The sequence below is a fragment of the Oncorhynchus nerka genome, linkage group LG18 (assembly GCF_034236695.1).
Source record: "Oncorhynchus nerka isolate Pitt River linkage group LG18, Oner_Uvic_2.0, whole genome shotgun sequence".
Classification (NCBI taxonomy): domain Eukaryota; kingdom Metazoa; phylum Chordata; class Actinopteri; order Salmoniformes; family Salmonidae; genus Oncorhynchus; species Oncorhynchus nerka.
The window spans coordinates 56,333,238-56,359,300 of record NC_088413.1 but is presented as its reverse complement, the minus strand read 5'-3'; the positions used below and the strand labels follow the sequence as shown (position 1 = coordinate 56,359,300).

General features: G+C 44.6%; 1 pseudogene; it reads left to right on the top strand.

The window, feature by feature from the left end:
- Nucleotides 1-1,916: 1,916 nt before the first annotated feature.
- Nucleotides 1,917-25,073, top strand: LOC115146781 (leucine-rich repeat-containing protein 9-like; annotated as a pseudogene).
- Nucleotides 25,074-26,063: the final 990 nt, after the last annotated feature.

Genomic DNA, 26,063 nt, shown 5'->3' with positions numbered 1-26,063 from the left:
AGGTGAAGGAATAGTTGGTCCTCTCTCATGAAACCTCCGATAAACCCCCTATCAACAAACAAGTGGGAATCCTATCATCTCATTAATTATGTTAATGTCCATCGCATCCGTTTAGGAGATGCCGTCCTCTCGGATTTACAGTGCATTCGGAACCTATTCAGACCCGTTCACCTTTTCCACATTTTGTTAAGTTACGGCCTTATTCTAAAATGGATTAAATAAAAATGTTTCCTCATCAATCTACACACAATTCACCATAATGACAAAGCAAAAAAAACGCTTTTAAAAACAAAAAATGCCTTATTTACATAAGTATTCAGATCCTTTGCTATGAGACTTCAAATTGAGCTCAGGTGCATCCTGTTTCCATTGATCATCCTTGAGATGTTTCTACAACTTGGTTGGAGTCCACCTGTGGTAAATTCAATTGATTGGACATGATTTGGAAAGGCACACAACCTGTCTATATAAGGTCCCACAGTTGACAGTGCACGTCCGAGCAAAAACCAAGCCATGAGGTCGAAGGAATTGTATGTAGAACTCCGAGACAGGATGGTGTCGAGACTCAGATCTAGGGACGGGTACAAACACATTTCTGCAGCATTGAAGGTCCCCAATAACACACTGGCTTCCATCATTCTTAAATGGAAGAAGTCTGGAACCACCAAGACTCTTCCTAGAGCTGGCCTCCCGGCCGAACTGAGCAATTGGGGGAGAAGGGTCTTGGTCAGGGATGTGACCAAGAACCCGATGGTCACTCTGACAGAGTTCCCGAGTTTTTCAGTGGAGATGGGAGAACCTTCCAGAAGGACAACCATCTCTGCAGCACTCCACCAATCAGGCCTTTATGGTAGAGTGGCCAGATGGAAGTCACTCCTCAGTAAAAGGCACATGACAGCCCACATGGAGATTGCCAAAAGGCACCAAAAGGACTCAAGATTCTCCGGTCTGATGAAACCAAGATTGAACTATTTGGCCTGAAAGCCAAGCGTCACACCTGGAGAAAACCTGGCACCATCCTTCGTTGAAGCATAGTGGTGACAGCATCATGCTGTGGGGATGTTTTTCAGCTGAAGGGACTGAGAGACGAGTCAGGATTGAGGCAAAGATGAATGGATCAAAGTACAGAGAGATCCTTGATGAAAACCTGCTCCAGAGCGCTCAGGACCTCAGACTGGGGTGAAGGTTCACCTTCCAACAGGACAACGACCCTAAGCACACAGCCAAGACAACACAGGAGTGACCTTGGGACAAGTTTCTGAATGTCCTTGAGTGGCCCAGCCAGAGTTCGGACTTTAACCCGATTTGAACATCTCTGGAGAGACTTGAAAATAGCTGTGCAGTAATGCTCCCCATCCAACCTGACAGAGCTTGAGAGGATCTACAGATAAGAATGGGAAAAACTCCCAAAATACAGGTGTGCCAGGCTTGTAGTGTCATACTCAAGAAGACTCAAGGCTGTAATCACTGCCAAAGGTGCTTGAACAAAGTACTGAGTAAAGGGTCTGAATGCAATTAGAATATATGGAAGATAAATACTCAACACAGAGACAGAGGACGAGAGGACTAGAATTAACGACCAATGGAAATAGTGTTTTTTTCTATAATAGGTGATTAATTAGCAATGGGTTAGAGACATGGAATTTGTCTATATATTGAGCCTGAAATAGGATACTTGTTATGTGTCACGCCCTGACCTTAGAGAGCTGTTTTATTTATCTATTTGGTTAGGTCAGGGTGTGATGTGGGGTGGGCATTCTATTTTTTGTATTTCTTTGTTTTGGCCGGGTATGGTTCTCAATCAGGGAAGACGATATCTGTCTATCGTTGGAGGTTGGAGACCTGAGCCAACTCCCCATGCTTACCGTGGCGAGCGTCGTACTGGTCAGGCACCGTGTTATGCGGTGGAGCGCACAATGTCTCCAGTGCGTGTTCACAGCCCGGTACGCTACATCCCAGCTCCCCGCATCTGCCGGGCTAGGGTAAGCATCCAGCCAGGATGGATGGTGCCGGCTCAGTACGCCTGATCTCTAGTGCGTCTCTAGTGCGTCTCCGTCCTGTGCCACAGCTCCCCTCATTTGTAGAGTGAAGATAACCACCCAGCCAGGACGTGTTGTGCAGGCTCTAAACTCGAGACCTCCAGTACTCCTCCACGGCCCAGTGTATCTGGTGCCTCTACCAAGGACAAAGCCTCCTGTATGTCTCCCCAGCCTGGTGAGTCCCGTGCCTGCTCCCAGAGCCAGGCCTCCTGTGTGTCTCTCCACTCCAGTAATGATCCATGGCAAGAAGCCTCCAGTGATGATCCATGGCACAACGCCTCCAGTGATGATCCATGGCACGAAGCCTCCAGTGAGGAGTCATGGCATGAAGCCTCCAATGACGGCCTCCAGTCCGGAGCCTCCAGTTCTGAGCCTCCAGCGACGGTCTCCAGTCCGGAGCCCCCAGCGAGGGTGCCCAGTCCGGGGCCCGCAGCGAGGGTGCCCAGTCCGGGGTCGGCAGCGAGGGTCCCCACACCAGAGGCGCCACCAAAGCGGGGTGAGCCAGAGGTGGAGTGGGGTCTACGTCCCACACCAGAGCCGCCACCGCGGATAGATGCCCACCCGGACCCTCCCCTATAGGTTCAGGTTTTGCGGCTGGAGTCCGCACCTTTGGGGGGAGGGGGGTACTGTCACACCCTGACCTTAGAGAGCCATTTATTTCTCTATTTGGTTAGGTCAGGGTGTGATGTGGGGTGGGCATTCTATGTTCAATTTTCTATGTTTTGTATTTCTTTGTTTTGGCCTGGTATGGTTCTCAATCAGGGACAGCTGTCTATCGTTGTCTCTGATTGGGAACCATACTGAGGCAGCCCTTTTTCCCACCGGTCTTTGTGGGTAGTTAACTTTGTGGTACTATAGCCCTTAAGCTTCACGGTTGTTTTTGTATTGTTTATTGTTTTTGTCAGCGTCATCCTAATATAAAGGAATATGTACGCTCACAACGCTACGCTTTAGTCTACTTCATTCGACGGCCGTGACAATTTGGCCATTGGCCCAGTTTTATTGCAAAAATTCTAATTGGTCAACCACAGGCTAGGGCTGGGTTATAAACTACATCCTGTCCCTTTATTCTGGAGCGAGAATCACTGGAGAGAATCTCTGAGGACAGGGGAGAATGCCCATATGATTGGTCCTCTTCGAATATACCTATTTTCCTCTCCCTGATTTGCTTTGGGGTCTGTGTTATTAAATGACATCAACTGATAACAATACTTATGTAAAAAAATATATTTTTAATAAATGTGCAAAAAAACTTTCACAACTTCTGTCACTGTGTGGTTTCCAGCGCTCTGATACTCTCTGCTCCTGAGAGATAACAGCATTTGTTTAATGAGTTGTCCCTCATTAAAGAGAATGATTTATTTCAGCTTTTATTTCTTTCATCACATTCCCAGTGGGTCAGAAGTTTACATACACTCAATTAATATTTGGTAGCATTGCCTTTAAATTGTTTAACTTGGGTCAAATGTTTAGAGTAGCCTTCCACAAGCTTCTCACAATAAGTTGGGTGAATTGAGGCCCATTCCTCCTGACAGAGCTGGGGTAACTGGGTCAGGTTTGTAGGCCTCCTTGCTCGCACACTCTTTTTCAGTTCTGCCCTCAAATGTTCTATAGGATTGAGGTCAGGGCTTTGTGATGGCCACTCAAATACCTTGACTTTTATGTCATTAAGCCATTTTGCCACAACTTTGGAAGTATGCTTGAGGTCAATGTCCATTTGGAAGACCCAGTTGCGACCACTTTAACTTCCTGACTGATGTCTTGAGATGTTGCTTCAATATATCCACATAATTTTCCTGCCTCATGATGTCATCTATTTTGTGAAGTGCACCAGTCCCTCCTGCAGCAAAGCACCCCCACAACATGATGCTGCCACCCCCGTTCTTCACGGTTGGGATGGTGTTCTTCGGCTTGCAAGCCTCTCCCTTTTTCCTCTGAACACAATGATGGTCATATGGCCAAACAGTTCTATTTTTGTTTCATCAGACCAGAGGACATTTCTCCAAAAAGTACAATCTTTGTCCCCATGTGCAGTTGCAAACCGTAGTCTGGCTTTTTTTATAGCGGTTTTAGAGCAGTGGCTTCTTCCTTGCTGAGCGGCCTTTCAGGTTATGTCGATATAGGACTCGTTTTAGGTACAGATGAATGTGGTACCTTCAGGCTTTTGGAAATTGCTCCCAAGGATGAACCAGACTTGTTGAGGTGTACAATTATTTTTTTCTGAGGTCTTGGCTGAATTCTTTTGATTTTCCCATGATTTCATGCAAAGAGGCACTGAGTTTGAAGGTAGGCCTTGAAATACATCCACAAGTGCAACTCCAATTAACTCAAATGATTCAATTATCCTATCAGAACCTTCTAAAACCATGACATCATTTTCTGGAATTTTCCAAGCTGTTTAAAGGCACAGTCGACTTGTGTATGTAAACTTCTGACCCACTGGAATTGTGATGCAGTGAATTATAAGTGAAATCATTTGTCTATAAACAATTGTTGGAAAAAAATGACTTGTGTCATGCACAAAGTAGTTGTCCTAACCAACTTGCCAAAACTATAGTTTGTTAAGAAGAAATTTGTGGAGTGGTTGAAAAATGAGTTTTAATGACTCCAACCTAAGTGTATGTAAACTTCTGACTTCAACTGTAGTAACATCTGTTCAGTCCACGGTGATGAAGAAGAAAATGATGTACTACAACATGCATGTGAGGACAGGCCAGAGGAACCTGGCAGAGAACCAGGCCAATCTGCTGTAGAACAAGATGAATCTCTTACAGCTGCCAGAGGACAGCCCCGAGGAACCTGTCGAGAACCTGGCCAATCTGCTGTAGAACAAGAGGAATCTCTTACAGCTGCCAGAGGAACCTGGCAGAGAACCAGGCCAATATGCTATAGAACAAGGGGAATCTCTTACAGCTGCCAGAGGACAGCCCAGAGGAACCTGCTAGAGAACCAACCCAATCTGCTGTAGAACAAGATGAATATCTTACAGCTGCCAGAGGACAGCCCAGAGGAACCTGCTAGAGAACCAGCCCAATCTGCTGTAGAACAAGATTAATCTCTTACAGCTGCCAGAGGACAGCCCAGAGGAACCTGCTAGAGAACCAGCCCAATCTGTTGTAGAACAAGATGAATCTCTTACAGCTGCCAGAGGACAGCCCAGAGGAACCTGCTAGAGAACCAGCCCAATCTGCTGTAGAACAAGATGAATCTCTTACAGCTGCCAGAGGACAGCCCAGAGGAACCTGCTAGAGAACCAGCCCAATCTGCTGTAGAACAAGATTAATCTCTTACAGCTGCCAGAGGACAGCCCAGAGGAACCTGCTAGAGAACTAGCCCAATCTGCTGTAGAACAAGATGAATCTCTTACAGCTGCCAGAGGACAGCCCAGAGGAACCTGCTAGAGAACCAGCCCAATCTGCTGTAGAACAAGATGAATCTCTTACAGCTGCCAGAGGACAGCCCAGAGGAACCTGTCGAGAACCTGGCCAATCTGCTGTAGAACAAGAGGAATCTCTTACAGCTGCCAGAGGAACCTGGCAGAGAACCAGGCCAATATGCTATAGAACAAGGGGAATCTCTTACAGCTGCCAGAGGACAGCCCAGAGGAACCTGCTAGAGAACCAGCCCAATCTGCAGTAGAACAAGATGAATCTCTTACAGCTGCCAGAGGACAGCCCAGAGGAACCTGTCGAGAACCAGGCCAATCTGCTGTAGAACAAGATGAATCTCTTACAGCTGCCAGAGGACAGCCCAGAGGAACCTGTCGAGAACCTGGCCAATCTGCTGTAGAACAAGATGAATCTCTTACAGCTGCCAGAGGACAGCCCAGAGGAACCTGTCGAGAACCTGGCCAATCTGCTGTAGAACAAGATGAATCTCTTACAGCTGCCAGAGGACAGCCCAGAGGAACCTGTCGAGAACCTGGCCAATCTGCTGTAGAACAAGAGGAATCTCTTACAGCTGCCAGAGGACAGCCCAGAGGAACCTGCTAGAGAACCAGCCCAATCTGCTGTAGAACAAGAGGAATCTCTTACAGCTGCCAGAGGACAGCCCAGAGGAACCTGTCGAGAACCTGGCCAATCTGCTGTAGAACAAGAGGAATCTCTTACAGCTGCCAGAGGACAGACCAGAGGAACCTGTCGAGAACCAGGCCAATCTGCTGTAGAACAAGAGGAATCTCAATTATGCCCTCAGAAATGTCAGTACAACGGTATGCCTTCAAAAATAGACTTTTGATACATTTGTCATTCATTTACAGTGGTGCTTAATATGATTGTTGTGTTGGTGTCTTGAGCAGCTGGAGTGTGAGCTGTCTGAGGTGCAGGCCCTGTGCCGGAAGTCAGCCCGTATCTGGGAGAATGGACTGTCCTCGCTGAGTGAGGGCTCTGGACCGCAGTGGCACCCCTGCTAATATTACCCACGACCCCGGCCTGGAATCCTCTCCAAGCTAGATGCCCTGTAGTCCATGACCTGACAAATTTAGGACTTTCTGAGGGCAAAAGGGGGTGCAACTCAATATTAGGAAGTGTTCCTAATGTTTTGTACACTCAGCGTACATGGATAATGGATTAGACCTCCAAGAGAGATCTTTGAGTTTAGAATACAGTCTGATTTTGCATTGTTGTTTACATGTAAGCTTTCTATTGGCACGTAGATAATCCATTGTAAAAAGTAGAGTTATTTTGCCTTGTTTTACAGGTATGAGTCCTGGTACCTGCGGGACTTGACCCAATCCACCAACAGGAACGAGCTGATGATCCACTTTCTGCTGATGGAGCTTGAAACAGTGGAGAATATTTGGTTTGAAGAAGGCTACTCTACCGACCCCTGGTACAAATGAACTCCTTTTACATAATTGTGGCATTATGAGTTTACCTCGTTTGTGTAGGTTGTATGTGATTTGCTTGCAGAATTTAGCTACTGAGTCCACTGTTTTCTCTCTCCCAACAGGTTTACTTCCTTCCGGTTCTGTGTGTAGCACTACAAGGCGTATGGCATTACTGGCATCAAGATCAACAGTATCATCCACATCCATATCTGCTCCCTGCGGCTTCGCTTCGAGGACAAGCTTCATACCCTGTTGGTCAGCGAGGAGTTGACAATGTTCTCGCAGTGAGTGCCCATGATGATACTGGGAAATCTTAAAATGGCACCTTTCTCCTTTACTCTGTGATATTCACCTCAGGTCCTCAGTGTTATGTGTCTGTTTAAAATTAGGACGTGGAAAAAAACAAGTAGGCCGAGATGCAAAAATATACTTAATTACTCAAAGTCAAAAGAATACGAAATGTGTTTTAAGCACTTTTTTAAACACTTTGCACTTTCACCTTTTGTATTCTTTCTAGCATGGATTAAATTAAGTATAATTTTGTATCTCGGCCTCCTTGTTTTTTCCATTAAAGGTTGGAGTCGAGTACCCTTTCTCACGTACCAGCTACCCTTCGATCTAGCCTGAGCGCAGTTCCTCATACTGGCTATCTATGTCTAAAATTATACAGAAATAGTTGAACAGACTACATAAACTGCAATATTACACCTGTCAGTAGCTCTGTTTGAGACTGATCCTTATGCTTTCTTTACTCCTAATGTTTGTGCAGTAATTACAAACGCTGGCTGGAGTATCTGTTCTATGTGTCTGATCCTGAAAGAACCAGTAAGAAAAAGGAGACGTTGCACATTCCAGAGGTGCACAATCGAGAGCATCCTGGCGGGCTGTAGTGCCTGTGATTGGGCACCGCCTGGTGTGACGGCAACTGCTCCGCCCTCAACCGTAAGGCTCTCCAGAGGGGAGTGAGGTCTGCACAACGCATCACCGGGGGCAAACTACCTGCCCTCCAGGACACCTATACCACCCGATGTTACAGGAAGGCCATAAAGATCATCAAGGACATCAACCACCCATCAAATTTTGGGCACAACCACTGCCTGTTCACCCCGCTATCATCCAGAAGGCGAGGTCAGTACAGGTGCATCAAAGCTGGGACCGAGAGATTGAAAAACAGCTTCTATCTCAAGGCCATCAGACTGTTAAACAGCCACCACTAACATTGAGTGGCTGCTGCCAACACACTGTCATTGACACTGACCCAACTCCAGCCACTTTAATAATGGGAATTGATGGGAAATGATGTAAATATATCACTAGCCACTATAAACAATGCTACCTTATATAATGTTACTTACCCTACATTATTCATCTCATATGCATACGTATATACTGTACTCTACATCATCGACTGCATCCTTATGTAATACATGTATCACTAGCCACTTTAACTATGCCACTTTGTTTACTTTGTCTACATACTCATCTCATATGTATATACTGTACTCGATACCATCTACTGTATGCTGCTCTGTACCATCACTCATTCATATATCCTTATGTACATATTCTTTATCCCCTTACACTGTGTATAAGACAGTAGTTTTGGCATTGTCGGAACTAGAAGCACAAGCATTTCGCTACACTCGCATTAACATCTGTTAACCATGTGTATGTGGCAAATACAATTTGATTTGATTTGATTTGAACCTACATCAAACAATTCTCCATTGAGAGTCCTACATACATACTGTGTTCCTTCAGCCCAACCTGGACTTTGTGGACACCAGTTACAACCACCTGCTGTCCCGAGAGGGGCTGAAAGGACTGGGCGGCTCAAGCAGCTGGACCTGCACTGGAACCAGCTGACCAGGGCCAGGGAGGAGACGGCTGTGCTCCGGAAACACGCCCCCGCACAGCTGCGACTCGACTGAGCACCCGTTACTATCCCTGGCACAGGGTAAATACTACAGCACACACTAACACCTGCTCTAACGTGAGGTTTAGAGTGCCCATGATTGGCACATTAAGACCAACCAGACACTGTGGTGATGAAAGTGATGTGTTTGTCCCAGCCCGAGGCAGCGAGGATGACACTTCTGGGATGTCTGATGACCCTCACACACCTGGATGACGTGCTTGTGACAGAGGGTTCTTTCCAGGTGCTTCATCTGCAGTACAAGTGCAGCCTTTTTATTTAACGATGACCTCTGCACCCTGAGAAGATCACAGCCCTTAACCTTGACAGCCAGAGGCTCTCCAGGCTCATCAACCTGGGCAAACTGGTTGAACTGCGCTGGGACTCCTTCAATGACATCTCTAAAGTGGAGGGTCTGGACAACTGCCAGCATCTAGAGGAGCTGTCTCTCAACGACAGCTTCATCTCTAGGCTAGGCGGTCAGTTATCTCATTGGTCCCCACAAAAATGAGAGCGAAATAATTCACAAAAGAGAAAATGTGTTAATGACAAGGGAATCATGTCCATCATAGATGAATGTGGTTTCCCCTCCCTATCCTTGTCCTGTCAGGTGTGTCCAAACACCTGACAGCTCTGTTAGTTCAGTGTGAATAGGAATAAGCTGTCCTATCTGGATGGCACTGGATGGCACCATCCTGGACTGGCTGTCCAACCCACACTTCCTGTGTGTGGAGAACAACTGCATTGTCCCCCTGTACGTGGTACAGAGGGCCCGCTCCCTCTTCAAGCTGTACATCGGCAACATCATCATCATAACACGAGACATCTACCACCTGAAAATGAGTAGAGCCTCACACAGCCAAGGATGATATCATGTTTGTATATTCTGGTTCTTTAGTATTTCGAGACCAACATTTATTTGTTTTTTCTAGGCTTTGGGAAACTGAATCATTCTGGATCTGTACAGGAATCCTTCAGTGGAGAAACTGGAAAACTATGGGAAATATGTGGTGTTCCACTTCTCCTCTCTAAAGGCACTGGATGGGACTGCAGTGATATGTTTACATCATAATCAAAGCAGTTCTGAATCTGTTTTTTGAATTGAGAGAAACAGAAGTGATGATGACATTGAGATCTATAGAAAATGGCGGCTTGGGGGGGGATCACGTGACCCTTGAACGAGATGGCCGCGTGAACTAAGAGCTCCGCACAAGTAGTTTCCAATTCCTAATCTTACCTCCATTCCAAGTTCACACTCATTTAGCTTTAGTAAGAAAAAGTCATGGCGGCTACAAAAGGCGACACTACAGGTGACATTTTTACCCGGACTCGAGTATTAGCGACGGAAAAAGCCTCCAAGAAGAAGCTAGCTTCAGAAAAAACTAGCGCCATTAGCCAGGAGCAAGAGAACCCGCTCCCCCACGAGGCACAACGAATGCCAACCTCGCACTCTGTCGAAGACATCCTCTCTGAGTTGAGATCCCAACGTACAGAACTAAACACCAAATTAGATGCCATTAACTCTCAGCTCAGTGCGATAGGGGGCAAGGTGACAATCCTGGAAAACGCATTGCCTGACATCAACAACAAGATAACCATAAAAACGCGGGCGCCTGGACGAGGCAGAGGGGCGAATCCTATCCATGGAAAACTTATTGACAGATGCCATGGAAACAATAGCATATGCTAAAAAGAAAATCGAGCATCTGGAAGAGAAAACAGAGGACCTGGAAAACAGGGGGCGAAGGAATAATTGTGTTCTATTCAATCTGGGCGAAAAAGAAGAGGGAAACATGCCACTGATCCGCTACCTGCAAGACAAACTTCCCGAGTGGCTCCACCTGCCCACCGACAGGCCCATAGAACTCGAGAGAGCTCACCGAGCACTGAGGCCCCCACCAGCAGCCAGACAACCACCGCGCCCAATCACCATACGTTTCCTGAGATTCACCGACAAGGAACGAGTCCTACAGGCGGCGAAAAACAACACCATCACAGTGGGAAACGCCAAACTCGCTTTACACCAGGACCTGTCAGCTGGAATACGCCGAAAGCGCCGAGAATTTGACGAAGTGAAGAAATACTCCATTGACCGAGGCATCTTCAGGGGATTCAAATACCCAAACGAGCTCAGGATTCTTCACCAAGGAGCCTTGCGACACTTCAAAACTCCCGAAGAGGCAAAACGTTTTTGAAAGACAATCCTGGCCAATGAGAAACAGACCAATGACTAAATGCGATTAATGCCATTACTAAAGGAGGTAAGACGACATATAGCCGATATCCAGAGACCCACCCCTAAGTGTCATTACAGCCGTCAATTTATATTTATTTTCCTTTAACTGAGAGGGATGGGCTGTATAGCCTAACCTAGGCCTACTAATGTTTCAGCCTACTTTTATTTCCCTGTTTTTTTGTTGTTGTTGCTATTATTACCTGGGGTTCCCTATGTCCCTTGGGGGAGGTATATGTAGGCTGGGCTATTGATTTTATTTTTCTCCCCTCTTTTACTGAGGTCTGGACGAGGGCAACTGTGTTACTTACTCAATGCGGGGTGGAGAGGATGAGGCATTTCTTTGGTGGGGCGAGGGAGACGTTGTGCGTTGCTAACTGTTCCCGGTTTTTGTTTTATTCGGAGGGGGGGGGGTAATAGATCCAACGGGATGTGTCGAGTTGTTTGGGAACTCGGCTGGGGTGTTCAGAGATTATTATTTTATGTACACCATTTATTTTCCTTTTATGTGAACGCAGCTGTAATTACTATCCACTTTTACCCAGCGATGACTTGCACTAAAGTTCGATTACTGCTCGATGACGATGACTAGTACCTTAAATCTATTGACATGGAACTGCCATGGTCTAGGGCATGCACTAAAACGGAAAAAGATACTATGTGCTCTAAAAAAGGAAAAAGCAGACATTGCGCTATTACAAGAGACACACCTCTGTGATGCTGAACATGCCAAACTCCGCAGAGCTTGGGTGGGACAGGTGTATTTCTCATCTTTCAAATCAAACAGTAGAGGCACAGCCATACTTATCCATAAAAATGTTCCATTCATAATAGACAAAAACATATCTGATCCGGAGGGGAGATTTATTTTGATAACTGGGTCACTATATGGTCAACCAATTACTATATTAAACATATACGCCCCTAACACAGATACTCCTGCCTTCATGTCAAAAATTATAACCCTGTTCAATGAGCATTGTGTCTCCTTTGGTGTGGTGGCCGGAGATTTTAATTGTACCCTTAACCCAACCCTAGACAAATCATCTCAAGTCCCCACCACAAATCCTAGATCTGCAAAGATGTTGAACTCTCTTACTAAAGAGATGGGGCTGATAGATATCTGGAGAGAGAATAATAGCTCATCTATGGACTATACATACTACTCTAATGTCCATAACACCTACTCCCGTATAGATTACATTTTTATCCCAAAGAGTTTCATAAATTCAGCCACTTGTACAATCGGACCCATAGCACTTTCAGATCACGCCTTTGTCCACCTCCGCTTTGACCTCTGCAAAAACATCCCGAGGTCAAAGAGCTGGAAATTCAACACCTCCATGCTATCAAATGACGAGTTCCATACATTAGTAACTACATGGATAGACAACTACACACAAGACAATAAAGATTCCCCTGTTTCTCCGGCCACAATGTGGGACGCTGCTAAAGCCACACTAAGAGGTCATCTAATTGCATATGCTTCCTCTAAGAAAAAAGCAATGGAAGCACACAGGCTAGATCTTGAGAGGGAGCTGGAATGCTGTGAAAAATACATAAACAATCCCTAGACAGCACTTCCTGGAGTCATCTTAAAGCAGCCAAAGCCAAACTGAATTTGGACTACACTCGGGAGATAAAAAAAAGTTTTCTTTACTAAACAGAAATACCATGAGTATAGCAATAGGCCCAGTAGATTGCTTGCTTACCAATTAAAAAAGGAGCAGTCAGAGCGTACAATCATGGCTATCCGAACAGCAGAGGACGAGGTCACATATGACCCAAAAAGATCAATTTAACTTTTCATGATTTTTACTGCAAACTATATACCTCTGAGAGAAAACACACGGAGGCAGAACTCCACTCTTTCCTAGAGGGAATCTCGCTACCTAAACTATCAGAGACCGACCAGGAAGATCTCAACTCCCCTTCACTCCTGAGGAGATCCTGGAGGCAATTACCTCCATGCCACCTAATAAGTCCCCAGGCCCAGATGGATTCCCCAGAGAGTTCTATAAAGCTTTTTGGCCCCAGCTCAGCCCTATCTTCATGCCAATGCTGGAGGACTTTTGCAAAAACGGAGTTCTCCCAGACTCAATGCACACAGCTCGCATTACAGTGTTGCTAAAAAAGGACAAGGACCCCCTATCCTGCTCGTCCTTCCGGCCCATAAGCTTGTTGGATTTCGACTATAAAATAATTACCAAATTGCTCGCCATAAGACTAAACACTCTTCTTCCCAAAATAATAAAAGCGGACCAAACTGGATTTATTAGAGACAGATACTCTTCTGATAACATTCGCTGTCTTTTTGATATTATTGATCAAAAGACCCCTGTCCTGCTGGCTTCACTGGATGCTGAGAAGGCGTTTGACAGGATGGAGTGGAGCTTTCTGTTTTCAGTCTTAGAAAAGTTCAATATGGGCCCAAATTTTATTAAATGGATCAAATCACTATACTCTCATCCAAATGCCATGGTGACTACTAATGGACTGAACTCTGACAGATTCCCTCTGGAGCGGGGCACAAGACAAGGGTGCTCGCTGTCCCCGCTGCTCTACTTGTTGGGGGCGGAGCCTCTGGCAGAGCTGATAAGGAGCAATCCAAGTATTATGGGTGTTTCTGCAGGTGGCCTGCAGCACAAGATTTCGCTTTACGCGGATGATGTCTTGCTCTACATATCCAACCCTGAGAAATCCCTCCCTCTCATTTTAGACACAATTGCCCAGTATGGCAAGTTCTCAGGTTATAAGATCAATTTTAACAAATCCACTGTCTGCCCTCTCAATATTACACTCACCAGCTCTATGAAGACACTTTGTCCTTTCCAATGGAAAACACAGGGGTTTCAATACCTCGGGATCTTCATAACACCAGATCTGAATAGCCTTTTTAAGGAAAATTATCTTCCACTCCTGGATCGAATCAAGAACAATCTCCAAACCTGGATCTCCCTCCCAATTAGCTTAGTAGGAAGAATTAATGTAATCCGTATGAACGTCCTCCTAGACTGAACTACTTATTTCAGATGCTCCCATGCTATCTCCCAGTTTCCTTCTTCAAAACAACTAACCAAAGCATCACCAAATTTATATGGGGCAATAAAAAACCTAGGATCAAGTTTTCCACTTTATCAAAACCCGAATCTAAAGGTGGCCTTGCCCTTCCCTCCCTTCAATTGTACTACTGGTCTGCCCAAATCCGCAACATGCTAACATGGATCACAAACAGACAAGAGTCAACGTGGATTCAGATAGAAGCCCAATCCTGTGGTTCATTGCCCTTAAGCTCAATTATATTCATTAATAACTTTAGTGAAGTGGGCAACATAGCCAAATCCTTTGTGATTTACAGCACCCTACTAGCGTGGAGGGACTGTAAGAAATACCTGAGCATTTCCTCCCAAATATGTTCTCACTCGCCTATAGTAGGCAACCCAGACTTGCCAAAAGCCCTGAGGGATGCCAACTTTAATCTTTGGCATACTCTAGGAATCAGGACCTTTTCAGACCTATTTCATCAGAAAACCACTACACTGAAATCCTTTCAAGAGCTCTGCAGTGAATTCGACGTGCCAAGATCCCATTTTTTTTTTTAAATATCTTCAAATTAGACATGTAATTTCCTCATTTACCTCCAAGAGGAGGTTTAGAACTCAGTTGAACGAAGTTGAAACCCTTCTTGTCACAGCACAATCCATTAAAGGCAAAATATCTTGCATCTATAGACTCCTTTCTGAGGAAGCTCCTCCTTTACTCCTTTGAAAATAATCTGGGAAAAGGACCTTGGTCTGACTATTAGTGATGAGTTATGGGCGGAGGTTTGCGACAAGGTATACTGCTCCTCTACCAGTGTAAAAATGAAAGAATCTAATTACAAATTTTTGTACAAATTTTATTATACTCCTTTGAGACTCAATAGAATGAAAACAGATATGTCTCCTAACTGTAAAAGATGTACCTCTGAATGTGGAACCTATATGCATGTATTTTGGAGCTGTAGAGTCAGACTGTACATACCGCTGCACAGAAAATACTAGAGGTACAGTTTGATATGACCCCATGTATCTATCTTCTTAATGCCCAGCAGGACTTTGTTCTTGATCCTGACAGAGAAAATTTGCTTATGACTATTACATACTTTGCTAAGAAATGTATTCTTCTATTGTGGGCCTCTAATACCCCCCCTACATTTAAAATGTGGATTGACCAGATTGTTGACTTCCTTCCTCTTGAAAAGCTCACTTATGACCTCCACAAGAGACAGCCCAAGTTTGATAGACTCTGGTCCCCACTATTCAACTATATTTCAAACTGGACAGAGTGAACGGGGTGACTAGGGAAATGCGCAGATACATTTTGTGTAAGGTACTGTAAAACCTAAAAACGAATGATTGGCCCATCGTCTCAGCGAATGCTTGAAATAGCTGATAAGAACCTTGATAGTGCTGCTGCAAGTGGTATGTTTTTTTTGTTGTGTGTGTGTTTTTATTTTAATTTAGTTTTTGAGTACGTATGTGTGTGTGTGTATGTATATGTGCGTATGTATGTATGTATGTATGTATATACAGGTACCAAGGAAAATATATAGATTAAGAAAAATAAATGCTTTTATTTGACTTTATCATTAATTTTAATTGTATTTTAATTTTTTCAAATGTATTATTATTTTTTGACTTTTTATTTTTTTAAAGCCTGTCACATCTGTGAATGTGGAATGTGTTTTGTTGGTTGATTGAAAAACAAGAACTTAATAAAACTTTAAATTGAAAAAAAAGAAAATGGCGGCTTGTGAGATTGCCAAGGATGTGTTTGGTGGATGCCTGACCCCTGACATGGTGGCGGAGAAACTGGGACACTAACTATTCTGACATTGCCAATCTCAACTTGCAATCCTGTGCAATCAGGTTACTTACCATACTGTACTGGGTAGTACTACATCACAGTATTTGTCACCTTTAGAAGAGAGATTAAAACAGAGTGCGTGTGTATAAAGTGTTCCCTCTCTCCCCAGGATGGTGGATCTGACCCCAGAAGACCTGTTCTACAACCTGCACAGTGTCAACCTAGAGCACAACAACCTCACCTCCTTCAGTGGCCGTGTCTGCCTGACCAACATCAAGGTGTGCCAACCGGCCAGACTAACCAAGGGGGTGTTTTGCTTCCTCCCACAAGCTTGTCTGACTCTTCTATCTATGATATTTGTCAAATATTTTGATTCTCACTTTGTCAGTTGCACAGTTGGGTTAAACAATTAACAATAACGTTTTTCTTCCTTTCGTCCATGTAGGCACTGTGTTTAAACAATAACCACAGAGTCCATCCTGCCAAGGGAGAAGGCCCAGGCCCACCTGACTAACAGACAGATTCTCTCCCACAAGGTGAATTCCATTGGTTATGGCTAGCAGGGCTCCTCAAAGGCAGTAGGTACCAGCACTACAGATGAAAGTCTATTATTTGAACATAACATTTAAATGTATTACTTTTTAAACACAGTTTGTGATCTGGAAATGAACGATTCATGAAAAGCTTTAACCATTTATGTTTTCTCAGTACAGTGGCGACCCATCATTTAGGGGTTTGCTACAAAAACGAAAAAGATTTAACCTGTTTTGCATGTTATTTTGACATTAATACATGTCACATATCAGTTTGCAAACAATGTAAAAAAAAAATCATTAATAAAGCTGCATACAAACTTGGTCTCTTTTTTTGCTTTCTTGAGCAAGGCAGCTCCAAAATGCAGGTGTTTCTGTACAGTGCAAAATGCAGTGCATTCTGTGGTGGTGGGGCAGCCAGCAGAAAATACAGAGCGTAGGGGTTGGTAATGTTCTCTAGATGTGCCGTGATTGGCTCGGTGTTCTGTCACTCATGGGGACACTACATAGCCGCAAAATCTATGGGTAGAGCTAAAAAATTCAAACCCCTTGGGTGCTGCCATAGTTACTTTAAAAGTGTCCATCCAAGAAGATTCAAGGTCATTGGCCACAGATAAAATTATATCAAGTTATTTCTACCGTAGCTTTGATTGGACTGATCATATCAACATCATACTTTCTAAATCTTAGCTCGCAAGCTAGCAGTCATCATTATTTATCAAGTCGACAATCTACTGGCAAATCATTTTCAATCCTTGTCACATGATGAGAAATAATGAAGAGAAATTATAGATAAACGTATCGGTGGACATAAACATTACACAACAAGTTGGAAATCGCAAATTTAACAATGAGTGGTTTGGATGGAATCAGTGGCTAACTGCAAGCATTGCAAAGCAATCACTAGCCTGCTATTCAGTGAAGTGGGTGTGTGGTCCAAGTCTGGGTTTAAGGGTCTTTTTTCCAAGCTTAAAAGGATAAACATTCAACATTGGCCATGCTGTCAATCCAGCATGACTTCTGCCACGCTCAAAACAACTGGAAACTCAGAACTGGGGAATCTGACTTCAGTGAGTTCAAGACAACTGAGAACTCAGAATAAAACAAGCTCCAACTGAGGAAAATACATTTTGAATACTTATCCAACTCGGAATTGCAAGTTGGGAACTAATGCCTCTTTCTAGAGCTCTGACCCGAAGATCACTGATGTCATCATGATTCGACCTTGTTTTTTTCCGTGTTCCCAGTTGTCGGAAAGAACCATAAATCCAGAGAATGCCAGACTTTGACGACAAAATCTGCCCACCAAGGAACGCCACGCCACCTTCTTGTTCCAGTGAGCACAGCACAACAAGGTGGGTCCAAAAATGTATTGTATGCAGCTGCGCAAATTATGTAATATGCAAGGGAGATATGTATACTGTAGCTAAGAAAGTAATACTAAGTGTATGTTGTGTGGTAAGCTGTTAGTAGCCCATGTTCCTCACCCTAATAATTTGGTCCCTTTTCCCCTCATAATTTAGCCTACTGTTCTGACTTGGTGGTGCACATGTACCCTATGTAATCATAGAATATTGTAAAAGTTTTCATTGTCTGCTTGTATGCCCCCTTTATTTATCCTACGGTTCTGACTTGGTGTGCAGGGAGAATACTGTAAGAACGGCCCATGTTCTGAATTCTGTCACTGTACATTTCAAAAGTGCTGAACAAATACTTATTTTGACTACGTCCGTCCTAACTTGCTCATTAATGTCTTAATCAAAATTACGGATTGCCTCTTATAAGCTCGTCGTCCCCTGAAGCCATTATCTCAATTGTCAGTAAAAAAATTAATTTGTTTAAGCAAATCAGCCATATCGACTTATTTATTTTCTGTTGTAATATAGTATTTTCTACTTTCAGACACTTGGGGGCAGCACTAACCTGTTGCACTGACAAAGCTCATGCTTCTGCTAGCTGTTTTCAGAAAAGCACAAATCTCCCCTTTCACTGGTACTATTGAAAAAGACAAGAGGAGAGTTTACACAAAGTAAACAGCACATAAAAGAGGTTTCAATTGGGAAGGGGGTTGGGGGGTCAGGCTTTTGTGTGTTCTGCCTGTGCTGTGATTGCCTTGAGTTGCTGTGCACCTGTGAGGTCTGGCCTTCTAAATGGGGCAGTGGTGCATTTAGTTAGAAGCAGCTAACTCTGAGTGCCTGCTCTGTCCCTCTCTTTCAGGGAAGTGGACCCTGTGGACAGCCTGGAGCCACTGATGGGCAGCCTGGAGGTGCTGCATTTGAGCCACAATGGCATCTCCAATTATTGCCAATCTGCAGCTCAGCAGGCTCACCAATCTCAAAGCACTCTTCCTCCAAGGTACAGTAACAACTTCCTTCAGGTTTTAAAGCCCATGAAATGTACAGCTCAGTCAACGGAGAGGCTTTCTCAGCCCTGTCCAGGTGGGAGATGAGGCAACAAGAATAGAAACTAAATGGGCATGCCGATGGGTCACAGAAACACAGTAGCTTTTTCTGTCTGCCATTGTTTGCATTTGATTCTTTTTTTTCTTCAGTTGGGTGACTGTCTGACCCTAATCCCACCCTGGGTTGTTTTATGAACCTGTTGAGACATATTTATACAGACCACACTCACCTTCCAGTTCCACAGACACAGTAACTGAATGGGGTGGCAGGTAGCCTGGTGGTTAGAGCGTTGGACTAGTAACCGAAAGGTTGCAATATCAAATCCCTGAGCTGACAAGGTAAAAATCTGTCGTTCTGCCCCTGAACAAGGCAGTTAACCCACTGTTCCTAGGCCGTCATTGAAAGTAAGAATTTGTTCTTAACTGACTTGCCTAGTTAAATAAAGGTAAAATAAAAAATGTAATTGCAGAGTTTATGAAATTCAGTGTTGTAATTTGCAATGATGCCAGGCAAATCATATGGGTAAGAGGGGTAGCTGTAGTCATGTAATTACCTACTGATTTCATATCCCACCTTCTCCTTTCAGATAATGAGATCAGACAGGTGGAGGGCTGGGAGGGGCTGCACTAGTTGCGGGAGCTGTTCTTGGACCCGGATCAAGATCCTTCTTTGGTCAGGCTGTCCTGCTGGAGCTGTACCTGGTAGAGAACCGCCTCCGGGAGTTCAACCACCCGTTACCAAAATGAGGAGGCTGTTCCTGGGCATGAACAAACTACAGGTACCCCTCCTTCAGCAGCCCTTTCTGGCAACACTGAGCCATTCCTTTGCACTCATACACTGAGTATACCAAACATGAGGAACACCTTCCTAATATTGAGTTGCAGAGGGATGCTGGCCCATGTTGACTCCAATGCTTCCCACAGTTGTGTCTGTGTTTGCTGGATGTCCTTTGGGTGGTGGACCATTCTTGATACACGCAGGAAACTGTTTAGTGTGAAAACCTTAGCAGCATTGCTGTTCTTGACACAAACCCATGTGCCTGGTACCTACTACCATACCCTGTTTAAAGGCACTTAAATCTTTTGTCTTTCCCATTTACCCTCTGAATGGCACGCATGCACAATCCATGTCTCAAGGCTTAAAAACAAGTGATATCCATAAGGGATCATAGCGTTCACCTGGATTCACCTGGTCCGTCTATGTCATGGAAAGAGCAGGTGTTCTTAATGTTTTGTATACTTAGTGTATACTGCAACGAGGAATTAATTCACAGTGCGTAAATGTCCACTAAGTTCAGTCTGTACTGCAGTTATTGAATTATGGTGATGCACTCATCATGTGCAAAGTACATTTGGCATCTAAACTGTTTCATTTTGATCTGCAGTGTTTGCAAACTAAGGGGTGAAAATATAGTGCCATAATTATAGATCGTTACCACCCTACTGTGGTGTGTGTGGGGTAGCTAGTATTAAGGAGAATCGACATTGATTGAAGGTCAGAGTTATGAGGAACAATCAAGCCAACGTGTAATCAGGGTCTCAGCCTACATCTCATTCTCACCCCAGGCGGGTGATTTGGCACTTTGTCGCTCGTTTTTTTCCACTTCCCTTTTTCTTTCTTAATCTTTTCATGTTTTCAATTAAGACATGAAAATGCAGCAATCAAACCCAACACACCACCCTTCACAACGGGGGTCTGTGTGAGTCACATCAGGGCTCTGTCACGAACCGTGGGGGAGAGAGACGCCCCCGCTCCCCTTTTGCGTGCCCAAACTCTCATGAGATTAATGAGAGATCCTATGTGTAATCTCTCCCATCAGCTGCCTCTCTCATAGCTCCAAAATGATGATGAGGTTTGGCCCTAATGGATATATCTCCATGGTTATTGCACAACATGCTAACAAAAATGTGGGGGGGGAAATGTATGCTTCGGATGGGTAGATTCTTCTGGTATGAAGTGAGTAGGGAAGGAAAAATGGAAAAGCATGAAATGTCGTGGACATACAGTATAAAGCTAGACGCCTTCCCTCCCTGTTTGAACTGTCAGTTGTAGGGAATCCTTTGAGTTACATTTTGTTACCAATGGTTACAACCTTTTATGTCTACAGTAAGCTACAATTACTACAATCAAGCAATGACTCAGTGAATTGTTTTACCCCCTTGACAGAATGAAAATGGTCAAATGATTCCCCTTATGGGTCTCCTTCACCTGTATTTCAGTATGTGTTCATTTTGACTGGAAAGCCCCTGAGTTCTGTGGGCATTGGAAATCCACGAGACCAAACCTGATCTACAAATATGTGTACTGAGACACACACACACACACACACACACACACACAACCTCATTTACATCCACACACAAATTCTCACACGCAAGCTCACAGATTCACTTTCACCAAAACACACACTCAATGCAACTCTGTAGTTCTAAATTAAGCGATTACATGATGGGCCGTCTGCTGTGCCTCAAACTGGCCAGCATCAGAGACAAATCCGCTGACCAAATGGTAGAGCCGTTATCAGACACTATTGGCCTGGGTTCAGCACCCATCTGAAGCCCATGGATCAGTGCAGAGGGCTTGCCATCTATGGAGGCCTGCTCAGCTGTGCCAGCTTGTTTACCCCACAGCCCCCATCCCCCTGTCCTGTCCCTTCCCCCAGGGAGCTTAATCCTGCTAGGGTGGAGAGCCAACAGCCGCTCCAGAAACAATACCTCCTGCTGTCAGCAGCATGAGATCACTGCTGCACCCATGTGCCCTGGCAAGACCATCTCTCCTCTCCTCTCCTCTCCTTCCCTCAGCCATCCCTCCTGCTGGGACAGACAAGGCTCTGACCGGAGAGGATGGCTTTGTCCCCTGGCCAAGGGGGAGCAGAGGGTACCATCAGCTGGACCAGGGAGAAGGGGAGGGCGGCTATCAGCTGGAACATTGGAGATGATAGAAGTGTGGTCTCTGAGGGTGGTGAATTCAGAGAACTGTGTTGGACTCACAAACAGCCCCATGCCAGTTTAGTCCTCTCAGGACAGCCTTGCAGCCTTCACTCGAAGTTCCTACATGAGCAAATGTTTTCTGTTGTCCCAGGGGGCAAGGCAAACCCTCCATAGGCCGATGGTGGTATAACACCTCTCCAGGCTGAAGGTTCTGGATGAAGTGATGGTCACCCTGGAGGAGAGGACCAGGGCTGAGCTACTCTGCACAGAGGCCCAGGTGAGAGCGTATTGACTGAGAAATATACAGACAGAGTTATGATACTGCCTTTGTGTATCACTTGCTTGGTAAGAGCTTTGTCTTATCTGCAGTGGACTGCAGTAGAAGATACAGTTATCTCCATGTCCTTTATGAGACTGACCTAAAAAGCCACAAAGGCCTCATTTCTCTAAAAGGCCAAATAACAGGCCATATCATGTCAACTGCAATGCAACTTGAAATCAAACAGCGGACAGAAAAACAACAACCAGACAACAACTACCAAAAACAAGGATCAAACTCCCAGTCAGTCTCCCTGATTTGATCTGCACATAATGAGAGATTGGGGCAGTAATGCTCCTCCAGCGCCGAATTAAAAGCAGCCTAAGCCATCTCAGTTCATCCTGCTGATTAGATGATGCCACGGCCGATAATGCACCAATGGATTTGCCCCTTATTAGCTGGGTCAACCCGGCCCCCTGTACTCGTTACCAGAGGATGTAGGAACGAGAGAGAGAGAGGGGGATCCTGGGCTTTCTCATTAAACATAAACAAAACCCTCTCCTCTCTCTTGACCCCCAGCCCTCTCGTTTCAGGCTTATTTCTGCTCTCACCCAGCTCTTGCTTTTGTTTTCATTCAACCGCTGTAATTATTATTGAATGATCATTATCATTCTCGTATTAGATGCTTAAACACGATGAAAGACAGCAGAAATGTAGTCATCCATTGAGTGAGGCAGGAAGCGCAGGTAGGAGGCAGTGCAGGACTCATTAGGGAGGTCAGAGAGACTTGAAACAGTGTTGCTGAAGTGTCCCCATGTGCACTTAATATGGAAACCCAATAATATCACCTGTAAATTTGTGTATACAGTATCTCCTCTCTTGTGGTATTCACCGTCCGTCCCTCTCTCTCCACAAATTCCCATTCCCATTGCTGTGCTGCCCCTCATGTCCTAGGCTGCCACTCGGTGTGGCACCAGTCTGAGTGGAGCACTGCAACATTTCCTGGGTAATGAGATCCTGATACTAATATTCCCTCAAAATTCTTTCCGGCACTGAGCAAATTTCAGGTCTGCTGAGCGCAAACTTGAATATTGTGAAACTTCTGTGCAACTTCTGCCGCGCGTTTACTCTGAACACTGAGGCTGTACCTGTACCAAGTAGGCTACTGTGGCTATTTGATCAGGATGTAGGCCTACCATCCAAAACAATGGAGAAAAGCCTCCCGAGTGGCGCAGCGGTCTAAGGCGCAGCGGTCTAAGGCACTCCATTGCAATGCCTGAGGCATCACGACAGACCCAGGTTCGATCCCAGGCTGTGTCACAGCCAGGCCGTGACTGGGAGACCCATGAGGCGACCTTCACCTCTCCCGAGTCCGTAGGGGAGTTGCTGCGATGGTACAAATTGGGGAGGAAAAAGTGTAAAAGAACCCCAAAAACTATGGAGAAAAATGCATCACATAACATTTTAACATAGAAATAGCTGTTCTGTTATTCAGTCTACAGTAGCAGCAAATGTGTTGTGTTGTGTTCAATGTAGGCCTACATTCAATGAGACTTTTGAAAAAAACCATGCAGAGCTTGACATTAACCCTTTTATCCACTTGTCCAAGGAGGGGACTGAAAGTGTTTTTTGATGCAAGAAACCACTTTACAAAATACAATTTATAAAATACAACAATGCCCCTTTAAGACAGGAAAAAAAGCTCTTTACCTGACTTGTTTTTCAAAGATGGTTTGAAATCCATACGTTTTGTGCTCTTGTAGGAAGAAACCACTCCCCCATTGCTGACTAGAAATGAGCTATAACTGGGCTAATAACTCACTTACTAACAAATAATATTAACAAATGTACACACCTGGCTACATGCAGCTCTTGCTTTGATCTCAAAACAAACACATCTACTCATAACCACTCATGCTGTAAACACAGTCTAGTTCAGATTGAATGGCACAGATCCAAATATGGCGATGGTCTATTTGCATATAGGGATACTGCAGCTCCGATTGGTTATGGTGTACCGGTCTGTGTAGAGTATGGGCCTGAGTCGTGCCTGTCAATGCAATAGAATCCTACTCCAATGCGCTCTGCCTACAAGAAAATCTATTGCATAGTTAATTTTGTTTCGGTATGTTGCATTGAAAATGGCTATTGCGTTGATTCAAAGAGAACCGCACACTCTAGGAGCTCAGATGCAAAAATGTAATATCCAAAGTTTCGACAGCCAAGCTGTCTTCATCAGGATATCAGGGTTTCACCTTGGCTGTCGAAACATTGGATATTACATTTTTGCATCTGAGCTCCTAGTGTGCGGCTCTCTTTTATTTTCAAGTTTTCTACTCTGCTAGCCAGCACCTCGCCTATATAGGTGTGCGTTTATTTTTCTTCTCTATTGCGTTGATTCAACCACAATTCAAACAGTAAAGGGAAATGTTGATAGTGTTAGCTAACAGGGAAAACTAGAAAGTTGAGTGAAGTTCAACCTCGTGCTTCCCTGCGTGGGCTGATATTTCTTCTGCACAGCAGTCCCGAGGGAGCTCAGTTTAGAGGGAACATTGCCTGCAACCTGGACTAAGCACTGCCCCACGACACGCCCAAACTTTAGTTAGCACTCCTTGTCATCTGTCACGCACAGTACATCTGCACAGTGCATCATGATATCAATACTATTGAAATACCAACATTCTAAAATACAGGTGTCTTGTAATGCGGAACACTGATGTTTATTCACCTCCATGATGGGCAGAGGTGTGATGTTAACAACTGATTACTTTTATGTAGGTTAGCCAACACAGAGATCATACTTCTCACTCTCTCTCTTTGCTTATACTGTGGGACTCATTACGCTCGGTTCTCCAGTCATTAGGGTTTGACACTCTCATCCTGTCAGAGGCAACACTTAAATTCACACAACTGTGTTAATTCCCATCTCAGATGAGAAACAAAAGCACAGCATCACTGCCAACCACGCCCGCATTGCCCAGGCAGTGAGGACCTTCAGGCAGATCAGAAGAATGGCAAGCACCCTGCCAACCACCGGCCTCCTGCCGAACGGGTACAGGGCCCTTATCACCTACCCCAACCAATAGGACAGTAGGTAGGTAAATAATCTAAACTCAGGCTCTTGTGTTGAGGCACTAACTGTTGCAAAAGCTACTACCTCCCTCTATTGCAGGTTGATCCACTTAATCTTGTGCATGCTGATAGATAGTCATGCTTGCTAATGTGATTACTCTTTGCGATAATGTGATATTATTATAATTTACATGTCAGAGGATACACTACAAAACCTTACCTGTGTGTGTGTGCATGCTATTCTTTGACATATTCCAGAGCGGTGGTGCTCCTAAACCCCCAATCAAAGCCCCCAGTACAGCAATGGGATGCTCCTGATGCTCCTGTGTGTGCAATTGCACTGACAGAGAAGTGGTGAGAATGTTGTTCAACTCAAATCAGCTGAACCTCTGCTCTATAGACTGTATATAACTCAACTGCAGATTACGTCCTTTACTTTGTCTGTTTAGAATTTATACATGTGTTTATTTTTGTGACACAAAATGTGACGCAAACTGCTGTGTGGTTTGTCGAAACATATGTCTATATATATTTTTCAAGTAACGTATTTTTTTGGGGGGACCAACGCATTCAGGACCAATGAACTGATGATACTTGAATATAGCTGAGTACAGTACCCCTATGTTAGGTGAGTGTGGCATGAACAACTGCCTCTTTCTATACACAACTCTTATTCTCCAACCAGTCACCACTGTAATCTACTTAATACTGTGAGGTTTGAAGTCATGTCCATCATACTCCTTTCCTCCAAAACTGGAAAAAATTTGAAAAACACCCACAGATGCAAGGGCGTGTGAGGCTGGCATGTTGTGTTCATCGGGTCAAATGGATCCCCAACAAGTGGATAATCCAGCATTAGCACACCTCTCTGTGGACAATAATCTGCAGTCACTCAGATGGAGCCATAACCTTGAATGAGGTCCAAATGGATTGCAGAGATCTGTCAGTTTCAGCATGTTAGCCTCTTTTTAAAGGCCCAGTCTGGTTTTCCCTTTAAAATATGC